The sequence below is a fragment of the Leopardus geoffroyi genome, chromosome D2 (genome assembly GCF_018350155.1).
Source record: "Leopardus geoffroyi isolate Oge1 chromosome D2, O.geoffroyi_Oge1_pat1.0, whole genome shotgun sequence".
Classification (NCBI taxonomy): domain Eukaryota; kingdom Metazoa; phylum Chordata; class Mammalia; order Carnivora; family Felidae; genus Leopardus; species Leopardus geoffroyi.
In genome coordinates this window covers 56,846,661-56,871,754 of record NC_059334.1, presented here as the reverse complement: position 1 = coordinate 56,871,754, position 25,094 = coordinate 56,846,661, and the positions used below count along the sequence as shown (strand labels likewise).

The window sequence follows — 25,094 nt, the reverse complement described above, 5'->3', positions numbered from 1 at the left end:
GCCTGGCAGATGGCAAGTATTCATTAGATGTTAATTCTCTCTCTGTCTCTGCCAAGAATACATTTTATAAGCAGCAGGTTATTGATGCTGACATAGTTATTTTTGATAACAAAGGAGTTACTTAAATCTGTACTGAAATAAAACCGCTGCAGTTGTCTTTACTCCATTACCTACCCATGTGCTCCTCGTTTGCCATGTAGGCTCCCTGGGTGCTGCACAGAACTGTCTGTCCCTCTCCCCAGCCCCCAGGGGCCAACTCCTATATTATTTACTGTAAAGAAAGGAGCCACATCTTTTTCCAGAGAGTGAATCATGGAGAGACTCATAGATAGCACATGGGAAACTGAGTAATGCAAAAGAAAAGAAAATGGTGTGGAGGAGACAAGAGTTATTTTGAAAAATAGGAGGAGGTTCAAAATGCCTAGTACAGTGCTGGGCATTTATCAATACCTGAATTGTAGAATGAAGAAGCCAGATATGCATTAAATAGCAGAAAGGGAAGATGGGAAACAGAACTGGGAAAAGGTTTCCTTAGCCTCCCCTTCCTCCTGGGCTAGTTCTGTGGCCTCTGTTCCCTGGGGTGGGCTGCCCGCTTTTTGCTCCTACCTACATCTCTGAATTAAAAGCATATGGTGGGGGTGCCTGAGTGGTTCAGTTGTTTGAGCGTCCGACTTCGGCTCAGGCCATGATCTCACAGTTTGTGAGTTTAAGCCCTGCAACAGGCTCGTGGCTGTCAGTGCAGAGCCTGCTTGGGATCCTCTGTACCCCTCTCTCTATGCCCCTCCCTTGCTCTCACTGTCTCAAAAAATTAAAAAATGAAAAATCAGTAAAGGCATATGGCGGTGGGGATGGTAAGGAGCCTGAACCCCAGGCTAGAGGGTTGTGGTGTGGAGTTCATCATTGTTTAGATGTTTTTAAGTCCCAGCCCCTTAATTTCTCCATGAAAAGCAAAAACAAAAATTGGGGTGGAGCAATGGCCAAGATTCGTTCCAACTTGATCATTAATATCTTTTTTTTTTTTAACGTTTATTCATTTTAGAGAGACAGAGAGTGAGCAGGGGAGGGGGAGAGAGGGAGACACAGAATCCAAAGCAGGCTCCAGGCTCTGAACTGTCAGCACAGAGCCCGACGTGGGGCTCGAAGCCACAAACTGTAAGATCATGACCTGAGCCAAAGTTGGATGCTCAACTGACTGAGCCACCCAGGCGCCCCGATCATTAGTATCTTTTATCAGCAGCATCTGGTGCCCAGACCCCAAGTCTTCTTCCTTGGAACCAGGATGGAGGTTAGCAGGAGGAGCCACGGGTGTCATTGCTAGCTTCCGCTTTCGTTCCCAGAAATAAGCCTTTTAAAATTTGTGGTGCCTTGGTACTGAGGACTGCTTAATTCAGTTGAACCACAGAGAAAAGAAACAGACTGTCTAAAGGTTGTTAGTGCAGAAGCCGTTCGTCAACATCGGTGTAGGCAAGTAGAGGTTGCTTTTAAGAGCTGCTCCTGTCCATGAACTTCCCAACTTCCCATATTGAAATAAGACTATGGTAGGGGCTCTAAGGAGTTCAAGCCACCTGTGAATGAAACACTAATGCCACCATTTATCAAGTACTTACAATGTACAAAGCCTCGTGCTAGCCAATGAATGCCTTATCTCACTAAAGTCACACATGTCTGTAAAGTATTGTTCTCTCCAATTTTATAATAGGAGACATAGGAAGGGTTTAATGTATCCAATGTCAGCTAAAAAGCAGTAGAGTCAGGATTAGCATGCAGGGCTGCCTGACTTCAAGAACTGTGGTCTCATACAGGAGTTACATACCCAGTGTCTAAAAGAGCCAGGAGGAAAATACAAGGTTGTGAAAACAACTGCTTCAAGAGATTGAAAAACGGCATAGGAGCCAAATACAACTCCTCCACAGCCTGGATTTGGCCCAGGAGCTCCACTCGGCATCCTCTGTGTGACACTGCTGCGCATCTCCTGGCGGGGCCCTGGGTGTGCGTAGGACGTTCTCCTGAGCTTCTCAGTGCTGGCTCTGGGAGACAGGAGGCGTGCCTGTCAGGAATGGCATTCGGATGCAGGAGGGGGGTGTCCACCATAACCACCCCCTTCCCCTGACTGCTGGGAACTGCTCATTTCTTTGCTCTCTCACAGGCACTGTTGGATATGGTAGCCCCTCATCTTAAAAGGATATCGAGAACCTGAAATATGGCAGTCTGAACTGCGATGTGCTCTCCGTGTGAAATACACCCCAGAATTCAAAGCCTTAGTAAGGAAAACAGCATGTGAAAATGTCTCCATTTTTATAAGAATTACATGTTGAAATGATATTTTGGATATACTGGGCTAATAAATTATACCACTAAAATGAATTTTACTTGTTTCTTTTTTTTACCTTTTTAATTAACATGGTCACTGGAAAGTGTTAATTTACATAAATGGCTCATGTTATATTACTGTGTTCCAGAGCCTCTGGGGCTCTAATCCTAAGCTGTCCCTTCTTTCCCAGAACCTACTCCTCAACTCCAGTGGCATCTGTGGCCACATCTTCTCTTTTCCTTTAGTCATGAGACCACCCTGGAGAGGGGAGGGAGGGTCACAGGACAGGTGGTAAAAGGTTTAGCCGCCGGCTTCTCTGGGATTGGCTCCTGCCTGCTGTGGCTGGCCATGGGAATGCCTCTGCTCCTGGTGTGCACAGCCCTGGGGGCTGCTGGGATTTGCTACAAGGGGACTTCAAGTCAGGGTGTGCACTGAGCACGGCCTGCTTCTCCCAGAGGCGATGCTGCCCTTCAGTGTTTGTCCGTGTTGTGATCCATCAAGATCTTTTTTAAGTTAATGAATTCATAATAAGGTGTGTGTGTGTGTGTGTCCTGTAGTTTCTATATGGATAAAAATGTAGTTGTAAAGTGTAGAAACTGAAATTTGTGGGTGTTAAGGGTCTTCATCTTCCCAAATGCAGGGAACTAGTGATGAATTCTCTAAAAGCAAAGGAAGAGGAAGTTGTGCTGGTCACAGCAGGAAAGAAAACGTTAAAAATGTAACCTCCTTCCTCATGACCAACTGTCTTGGGCATAAAACACCCATTAATTTTTCTGTTCAGCTTACAGGCCTGGGGCCAGGGCCTTCTGCCGGCCCAGATGAAAAGCCACTGGGATTTACTGGAAACCTAATCACCCAGTAATCCAGGCTTTATTAAGTACTTTAATGTAACTGGAATTGACCATTAATGAGAGGTCTTGTACTGCAGCCACTTCTTGAACGCTTGCTGTGGGAATTGTGTGCAATGAACCAGGAAGAGGAGGAGAATGGAGAGGAGAGGCATGGCCATCTTTTTTGTCACTGCTTCCCTCTTCCATGGAAGCACAAAAGCCTACTCTTTCCAGAGCAATCTAGAAACCATCTGGTATGGAGGAAAAGGGGATATATTTAGTCTCAGGCAAATCCTTTGCAGAGACAGAATCGGCGCCTGGCAGAGCTATTTGGACTTAGGGACAATGGCGCCCTCTCAGGGCCATTGTGAGGAGGGGAAGGGGTTGGAAGCAGACCACCAGATTCCCCATGCCCACTTGAGCCAGGGAGCTAGCTCCTTTGTCTCTGATTTACAGTAAGAATTTATATAAATAAGGAGCCTGAAAGTCATCAAACTAGCTCGCAAATGATGTTTTACAGATAGTAATGGAGATTTGGAAAAATAGTGACCTAGGCCTGAGGTGATACATCCAGTGAGTGGCAGTGAGTGCCAGTGTATAGAATTGAATTCATCTTTCCTTTTATTTTATTTTTAAAAATTATTTAATTTTTTAGAGAGTATGAGTCGGGGAGAGGGGCAGAGGGAGAGAGAGGGAGAATCTCAAGCAGGCTCCATGCTCAGCAAAGAGCCCCATGGGGAGCTCGATCTCAGGACCCTGGGATCACGACCTGAGCTGAAATCAAGAGTTGGGCACTCAACCACCTGAGCCACCCAGGCACCTTCATCTTTCCTTTTAAAGCAGCTCTGAGCATACAGTTGGATAAGATGTATACATCCCTGTAACCACCACCCCAATTAAGATGTATGATATTTCCATCATTCCAGAGAGTTCTCTCATGCCACTGTACAGTCAATCCCCATGTGCCTGCCCCAGGCTACCATCTCATTTCTATCACTGGAAATTCCTTTTTGTCACTAATTCCGTTGCCTAGTTTGCAGTTGGGGTATTGACTAAGTAAGCCTCCTTTCCCTGCCTGGCTGACTTGAAATATCTGAGTGTTCCCATGTGGAGGAGAGAGGACCCTTGTTACTGTTTCTGAGACCAATGGCAGGAAAGAGTGAATCTGGCTTGTGGAAACCAGAGTTCTTGAAGGCAGGAGCTGTTCCTTATTTTGTGTTTCTGCAATACCAGAACAGTACCTGGAACATAGGAAGCTCTTAGTAAATGTACTTAGTAAATGTATCTGTCCAATAATGGAATGATTATCCATTGGAGAAGCTGTTCTGTTGCTTCCTGGATAAAAACGTGCTGGTAGTTGTGGTGCCTGTCACTAACGAACACAAGTGAGTTTGAGTTTCTGACCTTGAGGGATAGACACAGGGCAAGAGCTATGTCCAGTCGTCTTGGCTCGGCCCCAGGGGCACAGTGCAATGGGAGAGATGGTGGGTTCTAATATGATGTGGTAGGTGGTGGGTAGGTAGCTGAATGCTGTGGAAACAGAGGGGAGCGGCATAGAATCTGACTGGGAGATTTGGGGAAGCTTTTCTGGAGGGCACATGTCATGAGGGATGGTGAGAAGTAGCCTGTAGAAAGGGATTTTGGTGCAGGAACCAGCCTAAGGCATGGCAACTTGAGAGACCACGGTCATGTGACATAATTGCTCTGAGTGGGAAAATGGAACGTATGTGGCCCCTGCAGTTGTTGTCATCCTAAGATTCTGTAAGTAGCGGGGTTTAGCTGAATGGCCACAAGTGCCCCCAAATACCCACACACATTTGAGGTTTGGGTCAGAAAATGCTCTGAAAATGGCCATTTTCTGCAACAAGGTTTTGCATCCTGGGAACAGAAATGGAAATGAAAGGATGGTCAGGGTGAAACGTTGCTGGACCCGCAGACACGGAGAAAGGCAGAGTGGCAAGGGAGTCCCCGGTGTCAGCAAGAGCCATGGAAAATGCCAAGTGCTGCACCATTGAGCACAACTGGCATTCACACGTGGCTGGCGGGAGTGTTACGCTGGTTCAATCACTTTGGAGAAAACTGGCAGGATCAACTAACTAGTGGAAGGTCTAGCCTATACCCAGGCTGTTCCGCTGATATGTTTATACCCAACAGAAATATGCTCACCAACAGGCTTGGCCTGGAGCTCTCCAGATGCCCTCGAATACTAGAATGGATACCCGCGTGGTGGGTTCTGCCTCCCACATGTTCACATCCTGTGAATATGTTGCATTACATAGCAAAGGGGGATTAGGCAGCAAATGGGATTAACAGTGAACCAGCTGACATTAAAGAGATTATCCTGGATTATTAGGGTGGGCCAAATGTATCACAAATTTCCTTAAATGAGGAAAAGGGGGACAGAAGGGCCAGAGACGGTGGTATGAGAAAGACTCCACCAGTCTATACTGGCTTTGGAGACGGAAGGAGCCGTGAGTCCAGGAATGCGGGCGGCTGCTGGAAGCCGAGAAGGTGAGGAAACACTCTTTCTTACCTAGAGCCTTTGGGAAGGAAGGCAGTCCTGCTGACACCTGGATTTTGGCCCAGGAGACCCATTTCTGACCTCTGACCTCCAGAACTGTAAGATCATGGATTTGTGTTGTTTTAAGCCTCTAAATTTGTGGCAATTTGTTACAGCAAGAATGAGAAACTAACACGTGGAATATTCATATGGTGGAATACTACACAGCAATGAGAACAGAGGATTTGCAATTACACGTAACAATATGGCTGAGAACATGCTGTATGATTCAATTTATGTAAGTATAAAGATGGGCAAAATGAATGCATGCTATTAGAAAATAGGAGAATGGTTACTCTGGGCTGAGGGTGGCCGTGGGGTGCTCACGGACCGGAAGGGGGCGTGAGGAAGTTCTGAGATGCTGGTTATGCAGGCGTGTTCGTTTGCAAAGATTCACTGAGCTGTACACTTAACCACATTTGTACTTTCCTCTATGTATGTTACGCTTCAATAGAATGTGTGTGTGTATTTTGAGGGGCATGAAGGAAATTGATTTTTAACTAGGTACTAATTATTTAAGTGTTTGGCTCTTGGTCTTGGTAAGGGTGGAAAGTCGGCCGAGAGGATAGGGAGAAGGTGGAAAGATGGGGGAAGGGGAGGCCTAGGGACACTTCCTGGAGGTAATGCTTAGGCAGAGTATGTAATGTTGGGGAGCCTGGATGCTGTGGAGCAGGGGTGGACATCTTGGGGGCCCAGAGTTGAGTCATTCCATATATATTTCCCGAACTAGTGATGTTTCATGGGGAGTTCTCAGGGATATCAGCCTCACGGGTGGGGCTGATGAAGGGGGTTGCTGAATGGTCCAGGAAGGTATTACTGACAAAAGTGTGGAATTTAGATGAGAGGCAAAGGGGACATGGAAGCTCTGGGGGGATGGACAGGGTGGGTGGAGTGTGTTCTGAGAGAGCCAGACTACACTTAAGGCATTGTTTCCCCGAAATAACTTTTAGGTGGTACTTTGGGTGAACTGTTCAAATAAAAAAAAATTTTTTAATGTTTATTTTTGAGAGACTGAGAGTGAGAGAGAGAGAGAGAGAGAGAGAGAGAGAATGAGTGGGGGAGGGGCAGAGAGCGAGGGAGACACAGAATCCGACGCAGGCTCCAGGCTCTGAGTAGTCAGCACAGAGCCCCACGTGGGGCTCGAACTCAGGAGTAGTGAGATCATGACCTGAGCTGAAGTCGAACACTTAACTGGCTGAGCCGCCCAGGTGCCCCTCTACCCCCTGGAGTTTGAGTCGGTTGCCCAGGAAGTTGCAGTTCTAACAGGGTGCCAGGTGGTGCTAATATTGTTGGTCCAGAGGCCACACCGAGAACCACTGATGTAGAGATGGCAGTGGGTGGAGAGTTTGTGACCAGTCGTGGGTGTGGAATATGGGGCTGGAGGGGCAGGGGGTCAGCTCCCTGCAGGAAGGGGAGGAGCAGGTATACGGGCGGTGACACCTAGGCAGAGGCAGAGGCAGATTCAGCCTTACCTGGCAGAGGGTGGAGTGAGCCGGTGCTGGGGTGGGCACACAGTGCCAAGTGGGATGCCCAGGAGGGCTGCAGCTGGGGCTGCTTCTTCGAAGTCAGGGAAGCTAATACCCAGCCCCAGCACCCGCAGCTTAGCAATGATGTAGGAAAAGGGAAGTAAATCCAGACCTTCTGACAGTGCCTAGGGAGACTACCGACTAGTTTTTCTCCTCTTTTGATTAGCTCTGAAAGGAAGGAAACCAACATCTGAGCACCCACTGCCTCTCAGGAATTTTATATGCCATATCACATTTAGTCGTTACAGTCCGTGATGTAGGTATCATTAATCTGTTTTAAGAATGAGGAGGGGCACCTGGGTGGCTCAGTTGGTTGAGTGCCTGGCTTCAGCTCAGGTCATGATCTCACCGCTCGTGAGTTCAAGCCCCGCGTCAGGTTCTGTGCTGACAGCTCAGAGCCTGGAGCCTGCTTCAGATTCTGTGACTCTGTCTCTTTCCACCCCTCCCTGCTCTCTCTCTCTCAAAAATAAATAAACATTAAAAAAATTAAAAAAAAAAAGAATAAGGAAACGGAGGCCCTGAGAAGTGAAGAGACTTGCCCATTGTTACCTAGGCAAACCTGTGATGCAGTCAGCCCTATGGTTGACTAATTAAATTTCTTGTTTGTTCCCCACTCCCTCAATATTATTGCAACATGCAATTCATTTTACGTTCTTTTTTTCGTATTAAGTACATGTGCCTGTAATCACCACCTCTACCATTAGATGGCGCAGGTGACCTTTCACCCAGTTAATGCATCAGACATGAGAGGCTGGGTGGGTGGGGACCTCAATTAAATCTCCCTTTCTTTAATTTATTTGTTTTAATTTTAGTCAGAAGTGAGCTTGAAAGATTGAAAACCGTTATGAACTTACCCTAGAAATAAACACAGGTAGCTGGATCTGTGTGTGTCTGTGGCCAATTGTATAATTGGGATTGTTCCAAGTTGACAACCATGTAAAATGCCACGTTTATCAAAAGATAGGTAGTAAAAATGTGCTTATTTATAGCTTACAAATATATTACTAAATTTTAATAGTAATGGTAGCAATTGTTTAGGACTTAGGCAAACAAAAGGCTTTTTTTGGGTGAGGAATATTCTTTCACTGATACTTTTTAGAATTGCAGGTATATGGTCATAATAAAAAGCAGACCAACTACTAGTTCATTATTAAAAAAAAAAGTCTCCATAGAGGTGCCTGGGTCACTCAGTTAAGTGTCCAACTTCGGCTCAGGTCATGATCTCAGGGTTTATGGGTTCGAGCCCCGCATCAGGCTCTGTGCCGACAGCTCAGAGCCTGGAGCCTGCTTCAGATTCTGTGTCTCCCTCTTTCTCTGCCCCTCACCTGCTTGTGCTCTGTCTCTCAAAAATAAATAAACATTAAAAAAAAATCTCAATAAACAACTGACTCCCTTGTTGCCTGCACCCAAAGGGAACCAATCTGACCACACCACCCTTGGTACCACAGGTACCTACTATCCTGGGGCTTTCATTCTGTTTTAGGAATGAGGAACTAAGGCCAGAGAGGCAGTGTGCCTCCATTACATCACAGGAGTGCTGATGGCTGGTCTAGAACTAGAAGTCAGGTGCTCTGACTCCTTGTCCAGTGCTCTTTGTGCCACATCATTCTATTTGAGAAGTGGTGGCAGTTACAGCCATCTTGTTTGTCATGTCTCTGTGTATAAAAACCTTGAGGCTGACACCATGGCCAAGAGCCTAGCTCCCTCCTGCTGTGCCACTTATAGGATGAGCATAGCGGTGGGCTTGCGATGCAGGGGGAGACTCAGAAAATTACTGTTTGAGTGAGGAAAAGAAGGAAAGAAATGCCCTCCAGACACTTTAGAAGCTTACCATTCCTGAATGTGGGGGGAGCAGTCGGGCAGCCATCTGGTGGTAGATTGATTACATTGGATCCCTTCCATCATGGAGAGCATCGATTTGGTCACCATTGGAATAGACACTTATTCTGGATGAGGATTTGCCACCCTTTCCTGAAATACTTCTGCCAGCCCAACCATCTGTGTGCTCATAGAATACCTCATTCACTGTCATGGTATTCTACAAAATATTGCTTCTGATTGGGGATCTCATTTCAGAGCAGTATAAGAGCAGCAACAGATTTGTGCTGGTGGGAATTCACTAGTCTTACCACATGCCCTATAACCCGGAAGCAGTTGACCTGATGGGACATGGGATGGCCTCCTGAAGGCTTGGTTATGGTACCAGTTGGCCTGGAAGGTTGAGTTCTGTCTTACAGGATGCACTATAAGCTTTAGATCTGTGACTGTCTCCCATAGTAATCAACCTTCTCAGTCCTCTACCTTACCTTTGGTTAAGGTCAGTTAAGTTGGTTAAGTTACCTTGAGGCAAGTCACTCCTCTAACTTACCTGCAGAAACTTTGAGGTTAGCTGGTTTGAAGGCATTCGTTCTGATGGAGGTATGCTTCCATCGGGAAACACAACGAGTCCGTTGAACTGAGACTGCCATCGGCCATCTTGAGCCCCTTGTGTCTCTGAACCAAAGAGAAGTTGGGTTGCTGCTACAAAGTGGGAGCAGAAGAACTATATCTGCAACTTTGGGGTACCTCTAAGAACAGTTGACCCTTGAACAACGTCAGGGGGCTAGGGATGGTGACCCCCTTACACATACACAGTAGAAAATTTGTGTACATAGTACAAAGTTAGAAAAAATAAAGTCCTCTTTGCCCAGCGTTTCAACTGTGGTGATGTCAGTCCAGTCCCCATCATATCTCACCAGAATTCCCTGTTACCATTCTTACCTCCTCCCAGTCCAGAGGCTCATGCTCTGTTTGAGTCCATTGATTAGCTCAAATGCCCCTCCAGGTCCTCTGGGTCAAGGACAGTCTTCTAACATGATCTGCTGGCTGTTCTCACTTCCTCCTCCAGCCCATCTCCATATTCTCTGCCCGCTGCCACCCAGGCTTTCAGATGCCAGAGCTTGCAGATGCCCTCTGGCCTCAGGGCTTCGTCTGGAATTCTCCCACCCCCAGACTCCCACCTAGATGCACTACTCTTCATCTGATGGCAGGTTGGGCGTCATCTCACGGAAGTCTTCTTGGGCTCCCAGAATCCTATGTGGTTCCTTTACAGCTCTCACTACTTTTGGTAATTATAAAATCTGGCGATTCTTTGTTTTTCATTGATGTCTGCCTCTCATAGGAGACCATGGACTCCCCAAGGGCAGGGACTGTGTCTGTGTGACTCACTGTTGGCATCCCAGAGCCAACACAGAGGCTGGCACATAGTAGGCATTCATTATTTAATGAACAAATTAATACAAGAGAAGGACATGTGTTAGAAAACTCTTGGATGAGGAAAGTGTATGATGTTCTGGGAAAACCCTGCACGAGATGCTTGGTTTCCTGAGAATACACAGTTGGAAATGTTAAGAGGGGCCAGATCACGGGGGGCCTTGTTGGCCACAGTAAGTGGACTGGTTCAGATTGTTCAGATCCAGAGAACCATGGAAAGTGGCAAAATGGAGAAGTGATGTGTGTGCCAGGCAGCCCCTTTGGCTGTCTCTGTGGTGGAAAGGGAGAAGTGGGGACCGGGAGACCCCAAGATGGGCTGACACCACAGTCCTGATTAGGGTCTTGCTGGTTTGAGCTGGGGTCGTGGTGATGGTGATGGGATGTAGGAATGGAGTCAGCATTTGTGGCAATTAATCTAACACAGTGGCTCTTAGCCCTTCTTCCCTGAAAAGAAAAGAAAAAAAAAAAAAACAAACCAGTGTGTCTGTATAAGAGAGATGGTAATGGAACCCCAGAGGGGCCTGGTGGGGACTGAGTGCGTTCTACAGACACATCCTTTGATCACAAAGAGTTTTGCAAATGGTCCCTCCAGAGGCAGTCACCAGGACATGATTACACAGCCCAGGGGCTTGGGGCAGAGATAGGGGTAGGGCCCTCGTCCCTACGGCCAGGAGCTGTGGGGACAGCAGCAGAGCCTGGCAATGGTGAATGGAAAATTGGCTTGTTACGCAGTAAATCTCTCTCCAGCACTTCTTCATTTAGGGCTTGATGCGGAGCCAGCGGAAGGAGCCTGGGAGACCCTGGAGCCTGAGAAGCCCCTGGAGCCTCAACCGGAGCCAGGAAGGGGCTGCTGCTCTGGCTAGGCAGGGATGGTGAGAGTTGGGTGTGTGCCATCCACCAGGAACAGGCTGCCCGGGGACCTGCTGCACTTGAGCTGTCCCAACACATGCGTCACACTTTCTCTCCATCCCTTAGGAGCCTTGTAATTGGTTGCAGAGTTGGAGGGCGGGGACGCCAGGTCACCTAGCTCTTCTTAAGGTAAGTTGGTTGAGAGATGACTGGGAAGATGCCAGGAGAAAACCTATATAATAGCTACTGTAGATTGAATGCTTACTCCATGCCCTGAGTCAGGCTTTTTAATGCTACTCATTCAGCCTGAGCTAGGTTCCTTTCTTTCTCTCCCATCATGCTCTGTGCTTCTCCTTTAGAACACTTACCAGAAGTGTAACAGAGGTATTCATTCACATGTCAATACGGTTAACATCTGTCTTTCCTGCTAGACTGTAAACTCCACGAGGGCAGGGACTGGGTCTCATCCTTTGCTGTGGCTCCAGCACCTACCGTGCCACCTGCCGTGTAGTTGGTTTGCGCTAAGTGTTGGTTGGACAGATGAATGAGATGAATGATCCTCACCACAGCCCAGTGAAGCGGCTACTGTTATTCTCCTCATTTCAGGATAGAGAGGTTGGAGCGGCCAAGCCACAGAGCCTGAAGGTGGCACTCAGGATCCAGACTTACAATGCCAAGGAGTGGGCATGGGGCCCAAGTATGGCTGATACAAGTCAACCTGGGGAAAGTGAGACCCTTGCTCTTTCTGGCCCTTGCCTGGTAGGATGTGAGACCAAGGCTGCTGGTGGCTGTGACTCCAGCCTAGTAGGGAGCTGGTCTGAAGGCATGGTGTCAGAGAGAAGCAAAGGTGAGCGAGAGACCCAGCCATCCCTTTGCCCTGTCTGCAGCTGGGAATGGAGCAGATACACGCCTCTTAGGCTTGGGCTGGCCTGGCTCACACCCCTTATACTTGTAATGGAGAGTGCTGATGAACATGGTGTCAAACCCACCCCTTCTGCTGGTGTAGCCAGAAGAGAGCCAATGACCTGGCTTTGGTTCCCAGTCTACCGGCACTCAGTCTGTGACAGAGCAAGTTCTTCTCTACCTCTGGGTCTCAGCTTCCTCAGCTGTCAAATGGGCATGGTCATCTCCAGCTCTCAGGCAGGAGTGGGAAATGCTGAGAGAGGAATAGGGAGAGGGGAATAGGGAGAGGAGGGCGGCAGGGGAGCTCATGAACTGGGTTTGCAGCCGTGTTGAGTTTGAGGTATGAACTCGCCCAGGCAGTTGGAGGAATGGGTCTGGAAGCTGCAAGACTTCTCAAGCTCTCCCATCCCCAGGATGCAGGAAAGATGGGTAGATTGATGGATTCCCCTCCTCCTTGTTTTTCCTCTCTGGCCATTGTGAGCCTGGGGCTGTGTCCGTAAGGGAAATAAGGATAAGCACTGATTACTTACCCTGAGCGAGACTCTTTTTCAAGACCTGACATATTTCAGCTTATTGAGGCCCTATAACAACCCAATGGAATAAATACTGTTACACCCCCCCCCCACCCCTTTACCTATGGGAACCCAGAGGCCCAGAGATCATAAGGAGCCTGTTGTGTGAGGTCGGGTGGCAGAGCCCAGATCTGAACCCAGGCAGACTGAACAACAGCTGCATTCTTAACCAGTGTCCCACAGCATCCTCCTGTGCATGCCGGGGGGTGTTTTTGTGAGCGTCAGGGACTCCATACTGGGATGCTCATCACTGCGGGCTGACAGAAAGCTATGCCATCCTGACCCTGTGACAGCACATTATGGTGCACAAAGATTTTTAGCAGAATTCACATTAGAGATTTTGGGAACCAGAAAATGAAATTTGACAGCTGACAACAAAGGCATCTGAGTCTTACTTTTTGCATTCATGTGGGTGAGACCCTGGGTTGTTGTCATGCTGCTGAGTCCTGTTTCCCTGTGACCCCCGGTGGAGCTCAGCTGTTTTAGCTCTGTGAGAATGTCCCTAGGCGTCGAGGCGGGCTGCGCGCAGGAGGTTCAAATGCAGGGAGGAGACTTGGTACAGACAGGGGTTTGCAAAAGTATTCCGGGAGTAAGAGCCAAGGAAGAGCCCAGTAGGCTCAGCTTCAGGCTGCCTTGTTCCCAGATTCTCCTCTGTTAATTCAGACAAGGTGGTTGTTTTACCGGAATAGGCTGGTTGACAGGATTGTAGCAGCTTTCTTTCTTCTCAGGCTTTCCCCCCCTTACTTTTATTTTTTTAATTTTTTTTTTCAACGTTTATTTATTTTTGGGACAGAGAGAGACAGAGCATGAACGGGGGAGGGGCAGAGAGAGAGGGAGACACAGAATCGGAAACAGGCTCCAGGCTCTGAGCCATCGGCCCAGAGCCCGACGCGGGGCTCGAACTCACGGACCGCGAGATCGTGACCTGGCTGAAGTCGGACGCTTAACCGACTGCGCCAACCAGGCGCCCCTCCCCCCCCCCTTACTTTTAAATTATACTTGGGGCACCTGGGTGGCTTAGTCAGTTGAGCATACGACTTCGGCTCAGGTCATGATCTCACAGTTCGTGGGTTCGAGCCCCGCGTCGGGCTCTCTGCTGACAGATCAGAGCCTGGAGCCTGCTTCAGATTCTGTGTGTGTCTCTCTCTCTGACCCTCCCCCGTTCATGCTCTATCTCTCTCTCTCTCAAAAATAAATAAACATTAAAAAACAATTCAAAAAATTAAATTATACTTGAAACAGATACAGAAAGCCACGGAAGACGAATGTATGGCATAATGAATTCCTATCAGGTGACCATTCGGGTAAATCAGCACTCTGGTCAAGAAATGGCGTAGCTCCCTTCTTCTCCCCATCCCAACTTTTATGGTAATCGCTTCCTCACATTCCTGAGTAAACTTTACCACCCAAGAGCACCTTTTTAAACCCTACCATTCAGTCTTACCCACTTTTAAAAATTAAGCAAAAATTTTTGGGGCGCCTGGGTGGCTTAGTTGGTCGAGCGTCTGACTTTGGTTCAGGTCATGATCTCTCTGCTCATGGGTTTGAGCCTTGTGTTGGGCTTGGTGCTGACAGCTCAGAACCTGGAGCCTGCTTTGCATTCTGTGTCTCCATCTCTCTCTCTCCCTCCCCGCTCAGGCTCTGTTTCTCTCTCTCTCTCAAAAATAAATAACATTAAAAAAATTAAACAAATTTTTAGTTGCAGTAAAAAAAAAAAGTACAATTTTTCATTGTACACGTCAATTTATACACAGCATAAAATTCAGCATCTTAACCATTTTGAGTGTATACTTCAGTGGTGTGAGGTATGTTCCTACTGGTTGTGCGTGCCTCACCACCATCCATCTCCAGAACTTTCTCATTTTGCCAAACTGAAACTCTTACCCATTGAACAACTCCCCATTCCGTTGACCCCCACCCCTGATAACTTCCATTCCACTTTCTGTCTCTCTAAATTTGACCGCTCTAGGCACCTCATATAAGTGGAGTCACACAGTATTTGTCTTTTTGTGACTGGCTTATTTCACTTAGCCTTAGTGTCCTCCGGGTTCATCCACATTGCTGCAGCATGTGACAGGATCTCCTTACTTTTTAAGGCTGAATTACATTCCAGTGTATGTGGGCACCACATTTTGTTTATCCATTCACCTGTGGATGGACCCTTGCTCTTGGCTAGGGTGAATGATGCTGCTATGAATGTGGGTGTGTACTTACCCACGTTTTTATTTGATAGGTCTTTAAGGTCTCTTTTCATCCACGGATTCTCCCTCCATCCCTTTTGCCCGCTCTTTTAATTATTCATTGAAGATCCCAGGGGCGTTGGACCAGCAGACCTTCCCCAGTCTGCATGTGGCTGACTGCATACTGGTGCTGCCTGCAGTTCAGCATCTGTATTTACAATAAATTGGTAGTTGGATACAGAAGCTTGATCCATTCAGGTTGTGATTCTTTCAAATCCATAGGCGATGGTGTGTTCTTTCGTCAAAAGGTGCACACAGTATTGTGTTGTTATTTTGCCTGTGTTCATGTAAGGCGTGATGCTAACAGCAGCTGATACTCAATACCTAGATCCATTAATTAATTTATAGGTACAAAATGGTGTTGTTGTTCAAATTTGCCCATTCCTTTTTTCAGTAATTAGCGGCAGCGACTCTCTTAACAGAGAGCCAATGGAGATTTTTGCATAAGATTTTGTTTCAAGAACGGGTCCATTGCCTTAAAAACAATGAATAAAAAAAAGAGCAGAGAACTTCTGGGTAATGATAACGGAGTGGATAGGTCAATTTTCTCTCTCTTAAAATTCTACTGAATTCTACTTAAAATCTCTACTTAAAATTCTACTGAAGGTGCAGGATCTGCAAAGACAGAGGAAGGAGAAGAGGTATAACAGCAACACAATGGTGGCTCGGTCGTAAAGGGTTGGCATCTCTGAGAGCTTCTTGAGAAAAAGGTACATGAGAAGTCAATATTTTGAGACTTTTAGTGAATGAAAATGTCTTTACTTTACTCTCACATTTGATTGATAGTTTGACTGTGTATAGAATTCTGAGTTGGGAGTCCTTTTCCTTCAGAATTCCACTGCCTTCTGTGCTTCAGTGTTGTTGCTGCCAAGAGAACACTAATTCCTAGCTCTTTGTAGGTGATGTTATTTTTATTCCTTCTGGGAGCTTGTGGGAACTTCTTTGCGTTCTCAGTATGCTGAAGCTCCACAGTGACTTAACTTGGTGGATTTATTTTCATGTGTCATGGAGAGAAATTCCAAAATGGTCAGTTGTAGGAGGTACAAGTTGGTAGCTCTTGGGAAGGCAAATGGTGGTGGTTGTGGAGGTTGACTGCCATTTTCATAACTGATCTTACAGGATCATTTGACTATTTTTGTGTATGTATAGCTTTGATGTAAAAATAAAAACTGAAAGGAAAAGACAAAGAAGGAGTGTGGGCTTAGGAGTAAGGCAGTCCAGGGTTTGAATCCTGGATCTCTTACTTGGTTAACGGGGTGTTGGTGAGTCACACAACAGCGATGAACCTCAGTTTTCTTACTTAAAATGGGGCTGGGTATTCCCACTCCGTCCAGATCACATGGTTGTGTGATAGAGGATGTAGGGGATTTTGTAAGCTGTGAAGAGTGAACCCACAGGAAGTTAGCATTCCTGATAAGACATGACACAGAGGCTATGTTTTCAGCTGCCAGAGGACCTTGTGCAAATCAAGAGGGTGTCATTTCCTACGGTCCAGACGTTTCTTCTTTCCTCTTCCCTCTCTGTTCCCTGCTACTAGAGAAAGCCAGTTTGTTCTATGTGGTAGAAAGTGGGCCCCAATCGGGGCACCTGGGTGGCTCAGTCGGTCAAGCATCTGACTTCGGTTCAGGTCATGATCTCGTGGTCCGTGAGTTCAAGCCCCGCATTGGGCTCTGTGCTGACAACTCAGAGCCTGGAGCCTGCTTCAGATTCTGTGTTTCCCTCTTTTTCTGCCTCTCCCCGCACTCACGTTCTGTTTCTCTCTCTCTCAAAAATAAATATTTAAAAAAGAAAGAAAGAAACAAAGAAAGTGGGTCCCCGTCACATGTTAGCCTTTGCTGGGCCCCATTGTTATGTGTGGTGCTGACTTAATCACCTGGCCCCAGGACAGTCCTGTATATCTCACGCTCTTGTTCTCCAGCTTCCAAGTCTGCTCTTCTGAAGCCATTTTCTTCTGGGAACTGAACCTGGAATTCAGGGAAGTTGCCAGCAGTCAGTCAGTAGAAGCCAGGCTTCCCCAAAGCATGACCAACAAGTGGAAGATGATAGCATATCTTAATTAAGATACTTGTGTGTGTACATGAGGAGATGCTAACAGTTTTCAATTCAAAGCTACTTGGCTGGAGTGTTGGGTTGAGAACGATTCTGAAGCTGAGCTCAGTGGAAAGGAGTCTGGTGATCAATCAGTATTAATGGACAAGGGAGGGGATAATGGTAGCCCACCCACCATCTACTTGTCCTCCCTGATAGAAATGTTTTTTCTTTTTTTAATCGGGGCATAACCTTGACATAATATCTTAAATTTAAGTGCACAACGAGGTGTATTTTTTTTTTAATTTTTTAAATGTTTTTATTTATTTTTGAGGCAGAGAGAGAGCATGAGCAGGGAAGGGGCAGAGAGAGAGAGGGAGACACAGAATCTGAAGTAGGCTCCAGGCTCTGAGCTGTCAGCACAGAGCCCGGCGCGGGGCTTGAACCATGAAGTGTGAGATCATGACCTGAGCTGAAGTCAGACACTTAACCGACTGAGCCACCCAGGCACCCCTAAGTGCACAACGAGGTGTATTTTTACACACACACACACACACACACACATTACTACCATCTAGATCAAAATAAAGAATATTTCTAGAAGCCCAGAAGAATTCCCTTGTGTCCCTTTCAGTCACTACTCTCTCAAAGACGACCATTATTTTGATCTCTATTACTGTAGATTAGTTTTGCTTGTGTTTTACTTCATATAAATTGAATTAAATGATATGCACTCTAGTGTCAAGCTTCTTTCACTCAGCATAATGCCTGTGTGATTTATTCATGTCTTGCTCATTATTCCGTTGTATGGATACACCACAATCTGTTTATCCATTTCCCTATTGATGAATAGCAGACTCCTTTCCAAGTTTGGGCTGTTATGAATGAGGCTGTTTTAAATAGTTTTATACATGTCTTCTGGTGGACTAACCCCCTCATTTCTATTGAGTATTATATCACCCCAAATTCATTTTTTGAAGTCCTAACTCCTAATGTGATGGTATTAGGAGGTGGAGCCTTTCTGAGGTGATTAGGTTAAGGTGAGGCCATGAGGGTGGGACCCTCCTGATGAGATTAGTGTCTCTATAAGAAGAGGAAGGTGGGGGGGGTGCCTGGGTGGCTCAGTCAGCTAAGTGTTGGACTGAGATCAGGTCATGATCTCACGGTTTGGTTCGTGGGTTCAAGCCCTACATCGGGCTCTGTGCTGACCGCTCAGAGCCTGGAGCCTGCTTCAGATTCTGTGTCTCCCCCTCTCTCTGCCCCTCCCTTGCTTGCGTGCGTGTGCACATGTGTGTGTGTACGTGCTCTCTCTCTTTCTCTCTCAAAAATAAATTTCTCTCTCTCTCTCAAAAACAAATATGTAAGCCTTAAAGAAAAAGAAGAGGAAGAAACTCCAGACCTTCCTCTTTGCCGTGTGAGGATACAGCAAGAAGGCAGTTTTCTGCAAGCCAGGAAAAGGGACCTGATCATGCTGGCACCCTGATCTTGGACTTCCAAGCCTCCAAAACTATGAAAAATAAATGTCTGTTTTCAAACCACCCAGTCTATCCAGTCTGTGGTATTTTATTGTAGCAGCCAGAGCTAAGACAGTAATTTGTCTCTATCTCTATCCATATCTATATCTGTAGCAATATCCATATAGTTCTACCTAGGAGAGAACTAGCTGGTTCATAGGGTAGGTGAATGGATTTCTACTCACAAAGCACTGAATTGCATCAAATGTGAATCGAGTCTCTGTTCACATCAAATACGCTGCTGGGCTCCCGGTCCGCATGAGGCTGTTGAACTCAGACTCTGACTCTGAGGTTGGACATCAGTTCAGCACAAGACTTTAAAGCAAACACTTTTATATAACCAGGCAGCTTGTTCTCTAACCTTTCACTGTTTTAATATTTGTAGAATATTTCATATTTTCAATTATGTAATTGAACTTTGGTTTTCTGCAGGCTTGAGTAAATCTTGAATTCCCTCTAATTCTTTCTTGACTTTTCAGGGGCTTGTCTAAAGTTTGTTTTGCCAGATGTCAAATCTTCAGTTCTCTTTAGTTGTCCTAGAGCAGATCTTGTCTGTGTCTGTTGGAAAGAGCCTTGGGATACTTCCCTAGTCCACTAATGAGTTTTCTATGTCTGGAAATTATTATTTTTTTCCACCCAGAAGGCAATTTCTCCAAAAAATGACCTCTTTTACCTAGATCTTTGCTTTTTGAAATAGTAGCTGCTGTATATACCATTTGTATTGAAAGCTTATTGTGTTGGCTCACCAAATACCTCTGGTTGTAGAAATTTTCGGACTTATAAACTTGCTTCTAATTTTAACAAGGGCCACACTTCTTGTTTTAGCAATAAAGAGCCTTGTTCATAGTGGATGCACAACAAATATTTGTTGAATCCACTTGATGAAAATCATTTAAGGAGACATAACACAGAACTGTAACTAGAGGCTGTGGAAGTTTCCTTCCAGCTCCAAGGTTTTAAGGCAAAGCCCTCAGGTGATTTCCTCACCCTAAGTCCTGGGAATGGGCAGCTGGGGAAAGGGGTAAGCAACTGCTTTTCATAGCAGAAAGGAGTGGATCTGTCTGGGCAGCAGTCCGGGGTCCCTGGTTGGGCACATTTATCTAGACGCCAGCTGGTCTGGCTCTGGACTGTTACGATAACTGGATTTCTAAATTCTGTCTTTCCTCAAGGATCGAGGACCTGGGTTTTCTGCTCCCATTACAGTTCATTTTGATTTCATAAACATTTTTGAGCATCTGCTAGGTCCCAGTTATTGTGCTAGGTGCTGGACAGCAAACATGAACATAATGGAAGCTGATCTATGATAGCCAGTCAGCTCTGTGACCCTGAGTTAGTTATTTCTCCTCTAGGGGCTCTATTTCCTTATCTGTAAAATGGGGCTGTAGCTTGGGGATTGCAGTTTATCTCTGGTGAAGCATTGAACTGTGCTATGCGTCTGTTCTCATAGAGGGAAACTGAGGTCTGGGTGGGTGGACATACTGGACTGGTCACAGAGCTGGACCAGTTCAGTGCTTCCCTGGGTACAGTTTGCCCTTATCTCCTTGCAGATGGTGCCTGAAACTTCCCAGAGGGCCTCTGTGCTGTGTCCATCCCCATTTGTCCGGAGGCACGGTCCTGATTGATCCAACAAAAGTGAGTGGTTTCTGTTTGGTGGGAGCCCCCCCGCTTAGCAGCCCCCCCCCCCCCGACAGCAGGTCCGGTCCACATGGCCCCACCCCACCCTTGAGCATCCACGCTGCCCTCACCCGCCTCTCCCTCTCCCCGGAACCTGCAGCGGCACCCCATCCATGTCCTGCCAGGTGGAGCCTGCAGGGAGCAAGTGTCTACAAACCTGCCCAGAACCTTAGGTTCTGGACCGCTGCCCTGGCTGAGGTTGATAAATGTTCATTGATGAATGTTCATTGAAGATGAAACACCTTCCAAGGACCCAAACTGGCTTGGCAGAAGCCCCAAAGCCACCTAATAGTTGATTTTAAAAATTCTTCCTGCCCTGCCTGAAAATCCTCCAAACCTCCCCCAAGTCAATTTAAATACTGCTTCGGTTGTTTTCAATCTGCAATCAGTCATTTACACCGTTGTCAGGCTTTGCAGGCACCAGCCTGGGTCTAAGAATGGAACCCTGCCCCCACCAGCTGGATAAGCTGGCAAGCAGTTCACTGTGAGCCTCTCTGATTTCTGTCCGTAAGTAGGAAGAGCAGTACCTTCCTTGCAGGGTTACCTACAGACGATCTATGTCATGTGAAATTTACAGCAGACGGTTTTGCTATTGTCGAGTGCAGTAAAATGGTTACAGGTGTGACATCTGGGGTCAGATTGCTTGGGTTCAAATCCCCGATCCCTGTCAGCAGGTGATGATGAGCAGCTTATTTACCTCTGGGCAGCAGTTGCTCATTGTTAGTGGTAACTACCGTTTTCATAATTTGTTGCATCCATCTTGCGCAGCTGGAGACAAACCAGTGATCGGATGGGCGTTCTGTAACACACAGCCATCACATTACTATTTTTTATTGTGGTATATACATCCATTTTAACAATTTTTAAGTGTACAATTCAGTGGCATTAATTTCTTTTGCAGTGTTGTGCAATATCACCTCTAACTATTTTCAAACAAACAAACTGTGCCCATTAAGCAATAATTCCCCATTCTTTCCTCCCTCTGGTCCCTGATAACTTCTAATCTATTCTCTGTCTCTCTGAGTTTACCTATTCTAGATAGTTCATACAAGCCATCACTTATTTTAAGCATCCTTTGCAGATTTATAACAGCTCTTCAATGCAGGAATGTAAAATGTGTTATTTAGTTTGCTCATAAAATAATTAAATTTGTAATACTAAGTTTAATGGTAATTTTATTCAGGCAATAATTATAGATTTAGTAATTATACTTTTATTTCTAAAATGTGGGGTTTTTTTTGTAGAAAATATAGAAGAGTATAAAAGAAGAGGCTAAACATCACCCATAATCCCAATAACATTAATGTTTGGTATGTTTTTTAAAAAATTAGATTTACCATTACTCAACATAGTACTAGAAATCCTACCCCTAGCAATCAGACAGGAAAGAGAAATAAAAGGCATCCAAAGGAAGAAGTAAAACTGTCATTATTTGCAGATGACATGATACTATATAGAGAAAACTCTAAAGACTTCACCAAAAAACCTACTAATAAATGAATTCAGTAAATTTGCAGGATACAAAATCAATATACAGAGATCTGTTGCATTTCTTCTATACACTAACAATGAGCTAGCAGAAAGAGAAATTAAGAAAACAGTCTCTTTTACAATTTAATCAAAAAGAATAAAATGCCTAGGAATAAATTTAACCAAGGAGGTGAAAAACCTGTACTCTGAAAACTGTAACACATTAATGGAAGAAATTGAAGGTGATACAAATAAATGAAAAGCTATACCATGCTCATGGATTTCCAAAACACCCCAACTCACTGCTCCCTGGGGAATTCTCTTTCTAGCCAAATATGACTCTTTATTATCCTGATTTTTATAGGAGACCTGCCTTTTTTGCACCTTTATTCTCAAGATACACCTCCCCTGAATGCTCCCCCCACCCCATGCTTCAGTAAAAATATTTATTCAGCATTTTCTATGCTCCAGTCCCTAAACTAGGCATTAGGGAACAAGATAGATGGGAACCTGCCCTCATGGAGCTCCAGCCTAGGGGGAGAGGAGAGACATTAGGTAAACAAGCAATTACAAATGACAGTATCAGTGTTCTGAAGGGGGCACAGGGAGCCAGGAGACTGCATGACAGGGGAGGGGGCTGACTCAACCCGGAGTCAGGGAAGGCTTCCTGGAGGAGGTGTTGCGTAGGAGGAGGAGGAGGACTAAGCCATGTTGAGAATGGCAGAAAGAGCATGCTAGCATAGGGACTGTCTTGTGCACAAAGTGTGAGCTGCTTTATAAACTGAGAGAAGCCCCATGTGACTGAGGCCCCTTCTTCTCTGGCCAATTTTGTGATACTTGTCAAAGTCAAGTGACTGCTTGATTGTATCTCCTTAGCATGTTCGGAGAGTTTAAAGGGCATAGAGTGTTGCTAAACATCTCTTACAAACTTATGTCTTTAAAAAAGATTTTTTAAAAGTGTTTAATTTTGAGAGAGAGAGAGAGAGAGAGAGAGAGAGAGAGACAGAGCAGGAGTGGGGGAGGAGCAGAGAGAGAGAGAGAGAGATACAGAATCCAAAGCAGGCTCCAGGCTCTGAGCTGTCAGCACAGAGCCTGATGCGGGGCTTGAACCCATGAACCACAAGATCATGACCTGAGCTGAAGTCGGCCGCTTAACCAACTGAGCCATCCAGGCGCCCCCAAACTTCTGTGTCTGTGTAGGTAGAATAATGAGCAAATTTACCCTTCTATCTTAAACAACTAAAAAAAAAACAAAAAACAAAAACAAAACCCAAAAATGAAACAACTGTTTTCAGACATTGGGCAACTGGTAATGTAGGATGGTGATTCCTTTGAGAGGGAAAACAAGTATGATGAGCATTATAATTGCCTTGGCTTATAGGCTGGAGAGAGTTTCCAGGCCACAGAGCAGGAGGGGCACCCAAGTGTAACATGTCATGAAACTGAATTGTGGAGTTGAAGCTGAGAGATTGGGAGGCCAAGGTGGCTACAGTTTCCAGGGAGATGGGAGAGGAAATTGCTGCAGAGAGAGAGTAGTGAGGGATTTGCAGATGGTTCCTCCCTGTGATGCCCCATCCCATCCCTAGTCTTTAGCTGAACATCAATCAGGGCATGCTATAAACTATCTGAAGCTGGGGAAAGTTCCACCCAAATGGAGTAGACGAAACAATCCTTGGAGCTCCCACAGAGTTGGTGTTGACACCAGCCAGAGTAGAAAGCCTCCAAATTCACAGGGCATTGGGTAGACTATTCACAGGGTATTGCCTCAGTAGTGGGGAAATCAGCCCTACACTAAAGGCTACTCTGGTCTTGCCTAGGAAAGTTTAAAGGATCAAATTGTTCTCAAGTAACTTGACTCTGTTCTAGAGTATTTTTTTAGAAATACAAGAATATCTAGCACCCAATAAGGTAAAATCCACAATGTCTGGCATCCAATCTACAATTACTAGGATACAAAGTCGTAGGAAAATATGACCCATAATGAAGAAAAAAAGCAACCAATCAAAACTGACCCAGAAATGATGCAGGATAATAGAATTCATAGATGTAGTTATTACAACTATATTCCATATGCATGAGAAGGCAGAGGAAACCATAAGCACATTAAGAAATATGGGAGAGAAAAAACACCCAAATAGATCTTCTAGAGATGAAGACCACAATGTCTGAGATAAAAACTGCACCACATGGGCTTAACAGCAGATTAGTTGCTGCAGAAGAAAAGATAATGAACGTGAAACCACAACAGTAGAAACTCACCAAGATGAAACACACAGAGAAGATTAAAATGAACAGAGCATCAGTGACCTTTGGGACAATGTCAAGTGGCCCAATATATGTGTACTTGGGGTCCCCAGAGGTGAAGAAAGGAGGGGATGTAAAAAGCTTTTGAAGAAATAATGATGGAAAACATCAAATTTGAATTAAACCATGAGCAAGATACAAGAAGCCCAATGAATCCCAAGCAAAAAATCTCTTGTATTTCAATGCGTGGCTCACAGTCCGCATGCAGTCAGTGTCTGATAAATGAATGATCAAATGGCTGCCTGCACAGACTCTGCCCCCTGCTTTCTGTCTTCATCACCTCTCCTTTCTTCCCTCTCCCCTTTGCGTATCTCTTGCTTCTCAACTGTCAGAGTTGTCCTGGATGCATATGGTAGCCTCTAGAAAAGCCACTGATCTTAAGTCTAGGAGCTTGTTTCTGCTTTAGGCTTTGTCATTGAAAGCCTCAAGCAGTCCAGCCTCCTTCAAGTTGGAGTGCCTCAAGGGGTTTAGAGATTAAAGCTACCATATCCTGAGCCCTGCTGGCACCACTTCCCTGGGGACTTCTGGCTTCTCAGTCCCTGTGGGGGTTGTAGGGTCAGGAGGAGTGCCCAGGATGGACCAGATGCTGTGTTCTTCTCACGTGTGTGGCCTAGCAGATCAAGATGCAGCCTCAATCATGGCCTGGCTCTGCCATTCCTTTGCCCTGTGAGGTTAGGTTGGTTGCTTCACTTCTCTGAGCTGCCAACTGTATGGTGGTGTTTGGATTTGATGATTTCTTTATCCCCTTCCAGCTGTGACATCTTGTGATTGAAGCTACTACTACGCATCCGTTGCCACGTGGCTCTGTCCCCTCCCTGCCAGTCCCCCATGGCTGCCTTTCTCTTTGATGTGTCTCATCTTTGCTAAGAGTGTGTGGAGACTGGAGATGAGGGAGGCAGACAGGCCTCAGACCCTTTGTCTTCACTGGGCCCCTTCCTTCAGTGGCTCCCAGAGTTTTCAGGTCCAAGTTCAAACTGATTAACTCAGCACACCAGGCTCTAGAGCATGGTCCCCGGAACCTGCATCAGAATCATATTTTCTCGCTCCCCAGTGTGTTAACA

General features: G+C 45.9%; 1 long non-coding RNA gene across 2 annotated transcripts; it reads left to right on the top strand.

Annotated features, from left to right (window-relative positions):
• Positions 1 to 4,569: 4,569 nt before the first annotated feature.
• On the top strand, positions 4,570 to 20,217 carry LOC123576889. 2 transcript variants are annotated; one of them, XR_006701626.1, is made up of 3 exons: positions 4,570 to 5,652; positions 5,818 to 5,939; positions 7,394 to 7,547. It is a non-coding gene; the product is annotated as an uncharacterized LOC123576889 (long non-coding RNA). The 2 variants fall into 2 exon arrangements; XR_006701625.1 differs by lacking the exon at positions 7,394 to 7,547 and adding an exon at positions 20,133 to 20,217 and having other exon boundaries at positions 4,572 to 5,652.
• Positions 20,218 to 25,094: the final 4,877 nt, after the last annotated feature.